The sequence below is a fragment of the Delphinapterus leucas genome, chromosome 3, assembly GCF_059928025.1.
Source record: "Delphinapterus leucas isolate spDelLeu-1000000601 "Yukka" chromosome 3, BTC_Dleu_Yukka2, whole genome shotgun sequence".
Taxonomy (NCBI): Eukaryota; Metazoa; Chordata; class Mammalia; order Artiodactyla; family Monodontidae; genus Delphinapterus; species Delphinapterus leucas.
Window position 1 is genome coordinate 29,456,415 of NC_143131.1, and position 14,048 is coordinate 29,470,462.

A 14,048-nucleotide genomic window follows, 5' to 3' on the forward strand; every position below is an offset into this window, starting at 1 on the left:
ACAAGTCCAATTCACTTCCCACTTCCCCTTTCCTATATATTTGAGTATGTGACCTGATTGGACGGGGAGGTGACCTAGAGGAAATCAGTGCTGGCTCGCAGAAAGAGTCCCAAATGGGAGAGAGAAGATGATTTTGCAAGAACATGGCTTTTATCATAAGTTGTCCTTTTTGTAAGCTCTCTCTTTACAATGAAAAAAAAATCATGTATTGATTTCCTTGAGAATTTGCGATTCAACGCACAATCTGATCATGCTCTGCTAGCCAGGCTTAGGTTCCTGGAAGAAAGAGAACAGGCAGAGAAGGGAAAAGCAGTAAAGTGGAGTAACTCATCTGATGATCAAAGGAAGAGATACTTGATTTTTTAAAAAATTAATTAATTTATTTTTGGCTGCACTGTGTCTTCGTGTCTGAGCGTGGGCTTTCTCTAGTTGCAGCGAGCAGGGGCTATTCTTTGTCGCGGCGCGCGGGCTTCTCATTGCAGTGGCTTCTCTTGTTGCAGAGCACGGGCTCTAGGCGCGCAGCCTCAGTAGTTGTGGCGCGCGAGCTTAGTTGCTCCGCGGCATGTGGGATCTTCCCGGACCAGGGCTCGAACCCGTGTCCCCTGCATTGGCAGGAGGATTCTTAACCACTGCGCCACCAGGGAAGCCCGAGATACTTGGTTTTTAAAAAAAGTGATGAATGTATGAATTCATTTACCTTATTTTTGACATTTATCTTGAAAAAGCAGCAGTTCTATAGGTTATAACAGACCCACAAATCACCCTGGGGGCAGGGAAGTCACCAGCCTGAACTGCCGGAGTTAACAGGCTTTTAACCCCAGAGGCTCACAGAAGTGAACCCAACACTAAATCACTCTGAGACCAAGAGCGAAATCCTCTGTGAAAAGTCATCTCCCTCCTTTCTGTCAGCCCTACTGCCGCTCCTTCAAGCCAGCCTGACACCCGCAGGCTCTACCCCTCAATGGCACAGCGACCTGGGGCCCATCTGGCTGGCGTCATCCCAACCCGCTCCCATCCCAGTTTTGTCTCCATCCTGTCCTTAAAAGAAGTCTCCAACTTCTTAGGATTCTAACCTCCTCCTTTAGGTTTTTTTGTCTTCTGTCAAGGACTTTGGCATGGTTTCCTCATCTGTGAAACGAGTATCATAGTAACAAGTTTCCAGGGTTGTTGTGGGACCTGATGATGATGACAACGATAAGAACAAGAACGATACTGACAAGTAACACTGATGGAGTGGTTTCTACAAGACAGATACGAGGCTGACTATTACATGAATTAACATGTTTGATTCTCACAGCAGCCCTAGGAAGTAAATATTTACCAAATGAAGAAGTGGAGACACAGATAAGTAACCTACCAAAGGTTACATGACCAGAAAGAGGGGGGACTGACTATAAACCTGTGCTCACTACAGTGTTAACTGCTCACAAGAGTAGGAGGGAAGGGAGCAATCCTCTCCGTAACCCCAGCCCAAAAGTAGAGCAGGGAGGCCATTGAATGAGTTGGTCTAACGTGGAAAGGGCTAAAGGTTAAGTTTGTGTCCGAGTCCTTGAGGGAGAATGGAAGTTCAAAGGATAGGACTAGGGTCATAAAGTGGAAATGAGAATTTGATTTAGGGCTGGATGGAGGCAGGATGGGACAGAGAGCAAGCTGGCTCATCTCTGAAGCCACTCTGATTTCTTGGCCCCTGATGTCTTTTTTTTTTTTTAATTTTTAAAAACTTTTTTATTATGGAAAATTTCAAACATATACAAAAGTGGAAGGAGTAGTATAATAAATCCCCATGAATCCATCAGTTAGCTTCAAAATTTATCAACACATGGCCAATCTCATCTCACCATGATGTCTTAATATGCTAGACAAATCTTTCCAGCTCATGGTTTTGTGTACCTGAGTTTCCACTGGTCCAAAATGTGACCCTCTATTCTCTGAGACGTCTCCAGGATGCTCCCAAATTAGTATTGCATCCGACTAATTTATTCTCAAAATGTGGTGAAATTCCCCAGTGGTTTTTTACATGGCAGTAACTGACATAGAGAAACTGTATTTTATGTATGTAGGTTAACCACCAAGTCTCTGGAACCCACCACAGAAAATGAAGTCCAAAATGGTGTTAGCTGTCAGGTATGACTTTGAATAAGAAAGATGAGAGCCATAGAAAGTCACTGATGGAAGAGACCTACCTCAGTGTTCCCCACCTCATGTCACTTCCCACAGAGCCTCAGAGCCATCTCTCTAATGCCTTTCTCTCCATTTCATCTCTCAGTTTGGAATCAGCCAGAGACTCCCACAGGATTAGATCCAAACCCCTTTATGGGGCCACAGGCTTGTCATGACTTGGCCACTTATCTTCACCCACTGACTGCTGGCCTCACTCATTCACTCTTTCTCTTATCTGTTATATACCAGTAGGGCTAAGTGGCAAGCAACACCAGACCCAACCTTTGCCAGACTCAGTCTTACATACTAACGGAGGAAAGTGTGTCAGGCAAATAGATGTAAAGTTACAACTCGGATATGTGCTATGAAGGAGAAATGCAGTATTGTGGGAGTATATAATAAAATATTACTGGGCATGGACATCAGGGAAGGCTTCCCCAGCCAAGAGGCACTTGAGCTGAGATCTGAAGGATGAAGGTGTTAACTAAGTAAAGTCAAAAAGGAAGACAGTCCAGGCAACAACAAGACCAGCAGCAGGAGAAAGCATGATAAGTAGAAGACTATCACTCTATCTCAAGAGCAAGGAGGGCATAGTAAGTGATTAGAGAGGGAATCAGGAAAACACTGGATTGTTTAAACCAGGGATGGGCTTTGGAAAGGGGTGTCAGGAGGGTAGAGATAATCAGATTACCATTTTGAGATCATCCTGGCTGCAATGAGAAAACAAGATCAAAAGGAATCCAAGCAGACCAGAAAGTACATACAACTATAGCCCAGGAAAGAGATAACTGTATCCTGAATTAAAGTGATGTAAATGAGACGGTCAGAGAAAACTGTCAGTACATGATGATGGGCTGGCTACGGGGTGGAGGGGGCAGAAGGAGGTGTCATGGATGCCTTCTGGGTCTTTGGCTCCTACAACAGGAAGGATGATGATGTCACGCACAGAGACAGGTAACACTGGAAAAAGACCAGGTGTGAACGGAGGTGGGCAGGTTTCGATCGGCTGTTTTCTCTCCTGCCTGCGACAAAATCTCATTGCCTCCTTTTTTCACAACAAGGTTTCTGAGCCTCCCATTTTGTGGTTCATGATCAGTGGTGTGTTCACAGCCTCTCACAGATAAATGGTCTAGCATATATGCATGCTTAGTGCTTAGTTTAAGCACTAAGGCTATTGTCCCTACTTCTAGGTTCCCCTTCCTGGGATGTCCTTCCTCACAGGTTAATTTCTTCTCGTCCTCTAAAACCCAGCATAGACATCCAAGTATCCTTCCTTATCCCAGGTACTCTTTTTCTTTTCTTTGTATTCATGACAAGCTCAATTTGAAATTTTCTATTCTGTGCCTTTGTGCAGGAGATTCTAAGCTCCTCAGAATCAGAAATACGACGTTGATTCACAGTTGTACCCTCACCAGCTAGCACAGCGTGAGACATAGAGTTGACGTACAACAACGTGCTTCTCATTTACAGATGAAGAAAAAAGGAGGGATGGAGCAACGATGTGACCTTCTCAGAGTTACCTACGGGATGATGACAGAGTCAGGACTCGAACTCAGGTCTCCTTGCTCAAGAGCAGTCACCTTCCAGTACCTCACATTGTACTTTCTGCCTGTGGCCACTACCCTGATATAAGTTAAGGGCTGGAATCATTGCTGTTTGCTGTTGATGGGGTTGCTCATTAGTCCAAGATGTGAAGAATAGTTAGAGCCATGATCTGGGAATCAAGAAAATGAGAATTGTGAATTGCAACTCTCCAATGAGCTGGCCATTCTGTTGTCAAATTATGAACCTTGTACCCCTTGGAGATTCTATAAAAGCTTGAATGAGGAAGATATTTGGCAAGTGGGAGAAAGGAAGCCGTGGATTTTTGCAGCAAATCATTTGTGTCTCATTGCACTTGCGAAATGAGGAAGGGAAGAGGAAAAACAATGTAACTGTGATGGGGTCAGAGAGGTAATGGCCAATCCAATTCTTTCAAAGGATTCCACTGGAAGCGAGAGTTTGGCGGCATTGTTTCCTGGAATGAAGAGCTACAGAGTTAAAAGGGGCCCCAAATCCACAGAAGCCACATGTTGAGCTCCCACTAGTGCTGCTGTGGAAACAGCAGAGGGTAAAGGTTTTTCCTTCCCACACCCAGAAGAACCTTCCTTTTTTCCCCGTGTAGCTAAGCATGCATATATGCTAGGCCATTATACAGTAGTGAAAATTTGTCCTCCAAGGTATCCAGGTATAATTTTCAAAAAGTTAAAAACATAATTCTCAGACAGATATATAGTGAGCGCATGTTCAAGATATATTTAACTCACTAATAAGGAGACAGGCAAGATGGCAAAGCTGGTTCGAAGGCAGATACATGAAACTGATGCAACTATAGTCAGTTAAAAAAAAAAAAAAAGAATGCTGGCCTAAGACTGCTACATTAGATACAAAATTACATAACGTTCCACAGACCAATAAAGCCATAGTCTTTGGAGTTATCTTCTTGCTGGACACAAATCATTTCCATCTCTACTGTCCAAAACCCATTTGTACTCTACCAGTTTCCTGCATGTTAACACCTAACTTTACCATGTCTAGACCCTAATCAATCATGAATAATAATCAAACAAAGTTACATTCCCATAGAGTGAGATAGGTCATGTTAGACACTGAAAGGACACATAGTTTTTGTTTTGCCTGGTTTCTAAGTTTTGGGTAAATTTTCTTAACAAAAGGTTTACAGGAAGGGAAATAATATATCCATCGGTATTCCAAGATACCCAAAGTATATCTTGAGTGACTAAGGGAAATAGCGATGGTAGAGGGGAGAAGAAGGAAAAAGGATCAGGCTCCAGAGATCGTTGTTTTAAAATCTTCTGCCTGGAGGCTTCTACTCCGAAAGCAATCAACCCTGCCCTGAGCATTTTGACCTCAGATCTCTTGCTGATGAAGATCTGAACGGTGCCCTTCTTCACATATCTCAGCTGCTGGCTAAGTGCTATAGATTGCAAAGTCATTTCATCAGGTTGGCTGGTTCAGTCATTCACTAAATTTTACTTCACTCATTTATTTATTCATTCATTCATGGCCAGGCACTTTGTTCAGTGCTGGAGACAAAGCCAAGGATAAAGGGACATAGTTACCGCTCTCATGGAATTCACATTCTGATGGTGGCTGAGATAAACAAGAAAAGAGAAAACAAATACACAGACTGTTAATGAATTGCAAGAGTGGTATCAATAAAGGAAGTAAATCACTTTCTGTGATGGAGAACAGTTAAGTGGGACCAGCTTTGGGTAGGCTGGTCATTGAGACCTCTCTGAAGAGGCAGCATTTCAACAGAGGCCTGAGAGGTGAGAAGGTGCCAGCCATGAGCAGAGCCAGGGCAGGGGTGATGCAGGCACTGGGAACCTCAAGTGCATAGGCCATGAGGCTGACGGGGGCCTTGCGTGTTCTGGAGCCTATCTGAAGTCCAGTGCGGGGGCGGGGGGGGCAGATTGGGGGGATGTGGGGTAAGCGAGGCAGAGAGCGACACAAGGAGAAAATGGAAAGGCGGACAGAGGCTAGACCGTGAATGTCTCTGCAGGACGCAGTAAGAAATGCTGAATTTGTTCTAAAAACAACATAAATCCATTAAATAGTTTTGCTCAGTGGAGCAACTCAATTTGTATTTAAAATTGCCATTCTAACTGCTACGCAGAGATTGGATTAGGGTGCTGGGGGTGTCAGGGAAGGCTTAAGATAGGAAGAGCATTTGGGATCTCACTGTGGTAGTCTAGGCAGGATATGATAAAAGCCATAAACCAACACAATGACTGTGGACATGATGAACAGTGGGTGATTTTGAGATGCACTTTGAAGGTAGGAGCACGGTGGGCCTTGCTGTGGAACGTGGAAGATAAGAAAGGAGGGAAGCAAGAGTGACTCCCAGGCTTATGTAACAGTGCACAATAGCACCGTTTACTGAGATGGGTAAGATGGAGGGTAGGGGAAGGGTGGAAGGCAGGGCTGAGATGATTCGGGCAGGGAGTAATCGAGAATTCCACTTTGGACTAAGTTTCCAAGTTCAAGTGGATTAGAACACATCCAGGTTGAGATGTCAAATAAGCAACTGGATGTAAGTCTGGAGCTCAAGTAGGAGGTCTGGGCTTGAGGTATCAGTTGAGTCTCAGCATACACATGATCTCCAAGTCTCTGAGAAGAGACAGAATCCCCAAGTAAAATTGCGGAGAGACAAGCGGGCCCAGATCCGAGAGACATGTATTAATATGCAAGAGGTAAATAAACGGTGTAAAATGTTCAGTATTTCCATGTCTCTCCTAACTTTTATTTGAATCACCCAACCATAACATGATTTAGTCTGTTTCCACTGTGGAACATTCTTAGTCACTGCTGTCAATCTGATTTGTGAGTTACTAGATACAAAGACCGTCAGGTGATTTCAAGTCTGTATATCTTGGAAACGTTCTCTATCTCCCACTTGACATCCCTGAATTCCCAAGAAAATAACACGGATGGGCTTCCAAACATCTTTCTGGTACCCTCTTTCTTGTCCATCCACAGCTCTTCTGAAGGAAGCAGGTAGGGAGTGTGAAGAGCCAGGTCACAAGACCGGTGGGGAAACTATTCCTTACCTCTTCTTCTTCAAGTAGAATGAGCCGAACCACAACGATGTGAATTGCATTGCCAATGCTTGGGTTATGGAACAACCCGGTGACCTAGAGTCAGAAATGGAAAACAGTTAGCCTCACATGAACAGAGAACAGATAAATGCTGGAGGAGGGGAAGAAACAGAACTGTAATGTACTTGAAATAATTCCTTATCTTATAGATCAGGAATTTTTGGTGGAGTGCAAAGATGAGTGAGATACGGCCACGTGGGAAAGCAGGAAGCATTACAAGGCAAAACGGAAGCTTCAAATTAGGGGTCCTTAACTTTATTCCAATTCTAGCTCCAACTACCTTGAAGAAATCATGTTCTAGTTCTTTGTCTCAGTTTCCTCATTTGTGAACTTATATAAATCAGTGAGGAAAAAATCATACTAAAATGAGTCACTTGATAAGTAACTAGTAGAAAATGTACATGATACATAAGTTTTCCTAGGATACTTGTTTTTAAGAGAAAGAATAATTTGTCCTTAATTATCTAGGCATGGAATATATTTATAAATATAAAAACAAATATATACATATATATATATTAAAAGGACCAGGGAATTCCCTGGTAGTCCAGTGGTTAGGACTCTGCGCTTTCAGGGCCAAGGGCCCGGTTCAATCCCTGGTCGGGGCACTAAGATCCTAAAAGCTGTGCAGCCAAAAAATAAATAAATAAAAATAAAAAAATAAAGGGGGCTTCCCTGGTGGCGCAGTGGTTGAGAGTCCGCCTGCCAATGCAGGGGACACAGGTTCGTGCCCCGGTCCGGGAAGATCCCGCATGCCGCGGAGCGGCTGGGCCTGTGAACCATGGCCTCTGAGCCTGCGCATCCAGAGCCTGTGCTCCGCAACAGGAGAGGCCACAACAGTGCGAGGCCCGCGTACCGCAAAAAAAAAAAAAAAAAAAAAAAAAGGGATCAAAAGAAGGTCTCTTATTTGGGGGATGGAGCATCTCTAGTGGTATCTATTTACCAGCTGCCCCTGTCCCCACGTGGTCTGACGTACCATGTTCATGATGGTGAGGATATAGGACTCCACATTCTCGCTCCCATGGTACTCAATCATCTTCGTGTCGGCCACCACCAGTGTCTCCACCCACCTCTCCTTGCTGATGGAACGCCGAGAGAGGCTTCTGCCTGGCAGCTTGCTCCTCTCCCACTTCTCTCGCTGTAGCTCTTGCTTCTGGGAGGTGCCAAGACTGTCTAAACATTAACCAGAAGATAGGGGGTTCATTCTCTATCTCTCTCACATATTACTCACTTATGTTTATAAAGATGCAAGGCTGTAAGTTTAAGTTATGTTTAATAATGCATGAATACAACATTCTTATCTATTTGACTGGAATGGAAGAAGAGATCAGTTTAAATGAATATGACCCAGATAAGTGAAATTGGAATATGACAGGGAGGTTCAAATATACTGCTCTGAAATAATTATTGCCTGTTTCATTAAATAGGTCCCTCATTAAAAAGATATTATAATCAAGAATGGGAACTTTCTTCTCCTTCTCCTCTAAATTATTCAGGGCTTACTGAACGCAAGGCAGGGTACTAGGCTTTAAAATGCTAAGTTGCAGGACTTCCCTGGTGGTCCAGTGGTTAGGACTCCACACTCGCAGTGCAGGGGGCCTGGGTTCCATCCCTGGTCAGGGAACTAGATCCCGCATGCTGCAACTAAAGATCCTGCATGCGGCAACGAAGATCCCGCGTGCCTCAACTAAGACCCAGTGCAGCCAAATAAATAAATATTAAAAAAAAAAAGCCAAGTTGTTTATCCTCATGAACATCTGAGGTGCCTACTGCTATCTCCATCTTGCAAATGCGGAAACTGATGCTCAAAGTGGCTGGTTAAATAACTCCCCAAAGTCACACAGCCCATAACATCCACGGAAGATCCAGGATTTTCTATGCCCTAAAATCACGCATTTTCATATACACCACACTGCCTCCCACAGAGTAAATATGCATAAAACTGCAGAAATGTAAGCTGGAAAAGCTGCATGTGGTTCAGGATATCCTACTTCACGAAGGTATTTTTAAAAAGCTGGAAAAGATCTAGCGAAGCACAGTAAAACTCTCAAGGTGACTCATAGGTTTAAGTATGGAAAAGACAATATATGAGGATCATAGTCTGGAAGGCAAAACCCAGAAGAGGCTGTAGAATCATGAAGAGGATTAGAATCATTCTCAAACTCCCAGAAGTTTGAGAAGCACCTCCTTGAAACCTGAAAGAGGTCTATTTAAAACCAAAATAAGAATAAAGTGCTACTTCACACATTGGGAAGTTTAACCCAAGTCGTGGTCAAGTCTAAAAGGTTTCAGTGGGCTCAGAATGGTTTAGAGAGTTGACAAAAGATCAATTTACCAAAAGAGTAAATAAGGAAAGGAGCCTGGGCTGATGGAGAAGCAGTCTCAGTCTTTGAAGATTTCTATCAGGAAGACAGCCACACACCTGCTACCTACTCTCATCGGCACCCTGGACCGCTGGGCGGTGCCGAACAGGAGAGCAGAACAGCAAAGCTCACACCCGCTTCCTCCTCTCTGGTGATGGCCACCCAGCCTCAGCCTGAATACTTCCGGTGCTGGGGGCACGCACCAACTCACAGTTCTCTCGTGCAGTGAGCTGGAACCTCCTCCCTGGCATTTCCACTTATTAGTCTGGTTCTGTTCCTCCGAGCCGTCTAGAACCACACCTCCTCCTGAGGCCCTGCCTCAGACATGGAATAGGGACAACTGAAACCATATCCTCTCCTCTCCCCACCCACACCTCCTCCTGAGGCCCTGCCTCGGACATGGAATAGGGACAACTAAAGCCATATCCTCTCCTCCCCCCACAGTGCTCTCTGGATTGTAGACCTGATTACACTGGTTTGCTATGTAACCCATCTTGGTTCCTCAGTTTTGCTTTCTATGTGAAGTTAGAACACACTACACTGAGTAATATTTACAAAAGAAATGACACATGACCATAGGGCTAAATAAATTCAAATTCTATTATTGTGAGTTTTCCTTGAAAATAATAAAGCTGTACTTTGATATGAGACTTTTGAAAAATAATTCAGGATTGCAGAAACCTTAGGGGGAAGTGCTGTGAAGACTTACGAACGCGGAGATGGTTAACCCCTCATCTGCGGTAGAACAACTTTCTATCTTCCTTCTCCCCTTACTTTGCATGGATAAGTATGACTTCCCTAAGGACTCTCCAGAGAGTTGACTGACGGTTTCTAACTCTGAACCCCTACTGACCTCCTGTCTCTCACCCTTTCATCTCTTTTTGAAGCTCATGGGAACATTTTCAAACTACAACCTGTTTCTAAATCTTTCTGCACAAGCCAGGGAACAAGCCACCCTGAGCTCAGGTGGGGTCTGTGCTTCTGGGAGGGGTGTCAGAAGACTGGGCCAAGTAGAGGAACCTTACCAACATGGGTGAGGTGCAATCTCCTTCTCTCGGTCTCCTGTCTTTGCCGTGTGGGGATGGGTCTCCTCCAAGGTGCAAGGATGCTCAGTGCTCTCCACAAGCTCACCTACCCGGGCAACCCAGTGCCCTCACAAAGCCCTTGGTCACACGGTCCCCTCCTCTCCCTTGGCTCCACAGGCTCTGCATCCCTTCCCTGGGTGCTGGCCCCCTTGTATAGCCCTCAGCTCACTGCAGTTGGCAGACACTGTGCAGTGTACAGCCCTTTCATTAAAGAGGACCCTGTGCTCCAGGCTGCAGCCTTGGATCCCTGGCTGGCTGTGGTTCCCCCCTCCCACCTCCTCAGGCCCAAATGTGTCTAAGGTCAGGAATGGCAGGAGGCCGGCACAGGTAAGACACTGGTAGAATAAAGGCGATTTCTCTGCTTCTTCCAGTCCTTTCTTTCTTTTCTCACTTTTCCTTCTCTACTCTCCCTCCTCTACCTTTTATCTCCTTGATATCAAGAAACAGAGTTTAAAGCCCATCAGGTTATCTTCATTTTTCCAGCAAATAGGTGAGTCACTCAGTAAATGGTCTTGCAGGAGGAAACATGGAAGTGAGAGACGGGGTCTGGTAAAGACAAATATCAAACAGCTTTCAACAAGACCTACACCAAGCATGTGCTAAAGGCCAGACCCTGTGCTAAGCACTCTATACACAATGCTTCACTCACTGTGCCAGCGAATCCATCTTATAAGCCCTAATATTATCACCGTAGTACAGATGAGGAAACCAAAGCTCAAAGAGGTTAAATAATTTTCCCAGAGTCACGTAGTAAACAACAGAGCCTAGATCCAGCCAAGTCTGTCTGGTGACAGCAACAACATGGACCAGGCTCTATGCGCAAGCCCTACTCTACCTTCCTAGGAATAGAGGCAAAGAAATAAGTGACATGATCTTTGCACTTATGTGACAGTCAATCTAACTGTGCGTAAGATAACAAGAACATATGAAAATGTCATGATCAAGTTTCAAATAATTCCCAAGGAGAGAGATATCAGTTCTATTACAGATAGTGCCAGAAGTGGTGGGATTTGAATTGGGCCCTGTTGGGACTGAGTTGGGAGACAGGACTGTACATATCTAGGCTGACTTTGCTGAGTCCTGAGGAAGTCATCCCAGACTTGGCTAAGAAATTTTATGAACTACAAGAAGTCAGCCCTACACATTTATCTTCAAGGCCTGATGACAAAGCCGGACAGTGCTTTGGGGGCAGGTGAGGTGCGAACAATTCTGGGAAGTTCCTATCTCCCCACCCCACCGCCCCGCTGCCCTTCAAACACACACACATATTATCTTAGCTCAGACTGCCACAACGAAATACCATCAACAGAAATTTACTTTCTCACGGTCCTGGAAGCTGGAAGATCAGGATGCCAGCATGGTCAGGCTCTGGTGAGACCTCTTTTCCTGGCTTGCAGACAGATACCATCCCACTGTGTGCATGTGGAGAGAGAGAGGGATCTCTTTTTCATCCTCTTCTCATATGGCCACCAATCCAATTGGATTAGGACCCCACCCTTATGATTTCATTTAACCTTAGTTTCCTCCTAAAAGCCCTATGTCCAAATACAGTCACACTGGGGGTTAGAGCTTCAACATGGGAAATTCAGGAGGACACAGTCCATTCCATACCACACACACTCTGTTTAGAGATCCCTCTTCTGGGCTGGGATAGCTTCTGAGCACTTTCTACCCTGCTGTGATATCCTGCTGCTTGGGGAATGTCCAGTGAGGCATTAAGTACCTAAAGGGCCAGAGCTCCATTAGCTTTGTATCCAGTGCCTAATACTGTGCTTGGCAAACAGTGACACCCAGTAAATGCTTGCTGCATGGGTGAAGGAAAAACTAAAGATGAATTGGAACAGATTTATGAATCACAAATAAAGAAGAACTGCAAGAGTTGTTTACTTTTCTCCCTGAGAGGACTGTTTCAGTTAGAGGATTCTCCACACTGAGACTGGGAAGTGTTTGTTTTAAGGGAAGAAATCTAGCCAAGTGGGCAGTGTAAGTACAGATGATTTCCTGTCCTGACACAGGAATGACTTCCCTAAACCAGAAGCTAAGGAAGAGCAGGGATGTGTCCAGGGTCCACTGAGATGTCCAGGACACCCTGAACACTAGCACAGCAGAGGCCCTGAAGATCCCTGGGAAATACAAATAATTCAGCTTTTTTTTTTTTTTTTTTTTCTCCTTTCCCAAATGCTTTAGGCAGCTCTTCACAAAGCTCACTCTCACTTAGAGCTTTCTCAGGTAGCGGAGCCTTTAACTGCCGCCTCTCTCTTAGACTCAGGGTCACCTTCAGACAGGAACAGACCAAGCCTTGAGGAAGTTGCCTGGAGGCAGCTCGAGTATTATCAGGCAGCAGGGAAAGTGAACACAGAGCAGTAGACTCTGGAAATTATAGTTTCTTGTACTTTCAAGGGTGCCTTTTTAGCATGCTGGTAGCTTCAAGAAGCTACCTCTTCTGCTTAGGGAATTGCTCCAGGTTCTGCCTCCTACCCCAACTCAGCTCTTCCCTCATCTGGATTCTCTTCTGCTGCCTCATACGCAGAGCTCCCATGAAGAAGGAAGATTTCTGACTAGCTTAGAACTGTTTACCATTAATTGGAAATTGGCCATGAATTGTACCGACTGCCAGGTTTGAGATCCAGTTTCCCCCAAGAAGATCCTCTCAAGTTAATCTTTGCCAGGCCTGTGGCACATATTCTATAGCTTCCAGATAAGTGAGACCTAGTACCCTTGTTCCCACCTTCCTGCCACCAGCATGAGTGAGTTTCCTGAAACACAACTCAGGAAGAACACAAGCACTAATGCCCACCTCTGACGGAGCACCTATCAAGAGCCAGGCCTGTGATGAACATTTTTTCAGATCTGACATTTATTACAGTCACCCTTCTGTATCCACAGGGAATTGGTTCCAGGAGCCCCTGCAGATGCCAATATCCATGAATATTCAAGTCATTTATATACAATGACATCATATTTGCATATAACCTATGCACATCCTCCTGTATACTTTAAATCATCTCTAGATTACTTGTAATACCTAATATAATGTAAGTGCTATGTAAATAGTTATAAATACAATTACATGCTATGCAAATAGTTGCCAGTGAGCAACAAATCCAAATTTTGCTTTCTGGAATTTTCTGGAGTTTTTCCTTTTTTTCTGGAGTATTTTCCATCTAAGGTTGGCTGAATCTGTGGTTGGCTGAACCTTCAGATAGGGAGGGCCAACTGTATTTAATTCTCAACAAGTTTTGAGGTAAGTCTTATTATTGCCATTTTTAAGTGAGAAAAATGAGATTCGAAGAGGTTATATTTATTCAAATTTGTTCAAAGTCTCATAGCCACTAAGCAGCAGGTGAGCATTTTAGGTGAGTCAGTCTGAATCTTATTTAGATGGGTGGCATAGAGATGGGGGTGGAATTCCCAGGCGCCACTTGCCTGGAAAAGGGAAGAAGAATGCCTTAAGTGTGACAGGCCCTAGACACTTTGTCCAGGCCCACTCCCTATGGGACTCACTCCCTATGGGCCTGGTCTGAACCACTTCTGCACTGAGCCACCGGCAAGTTCTGTGACCATGGACAAATGTTCTCATCACCGGTCCCCCCAACTCCACCCCAATGTAATGAGGAAAATGAACTGAACTCCCACTTTAAAATTTTATTTCACTTATGGAACCCTTTCTTCAAACAAAGATTACGCAAAAAGCAAAGAAAAGAAAGTGGCTCTGATCACTGGGTTGTGGCAGATGACCCTGAGGGGGATTCCACACAACACAACTTTAAGCCACTAGA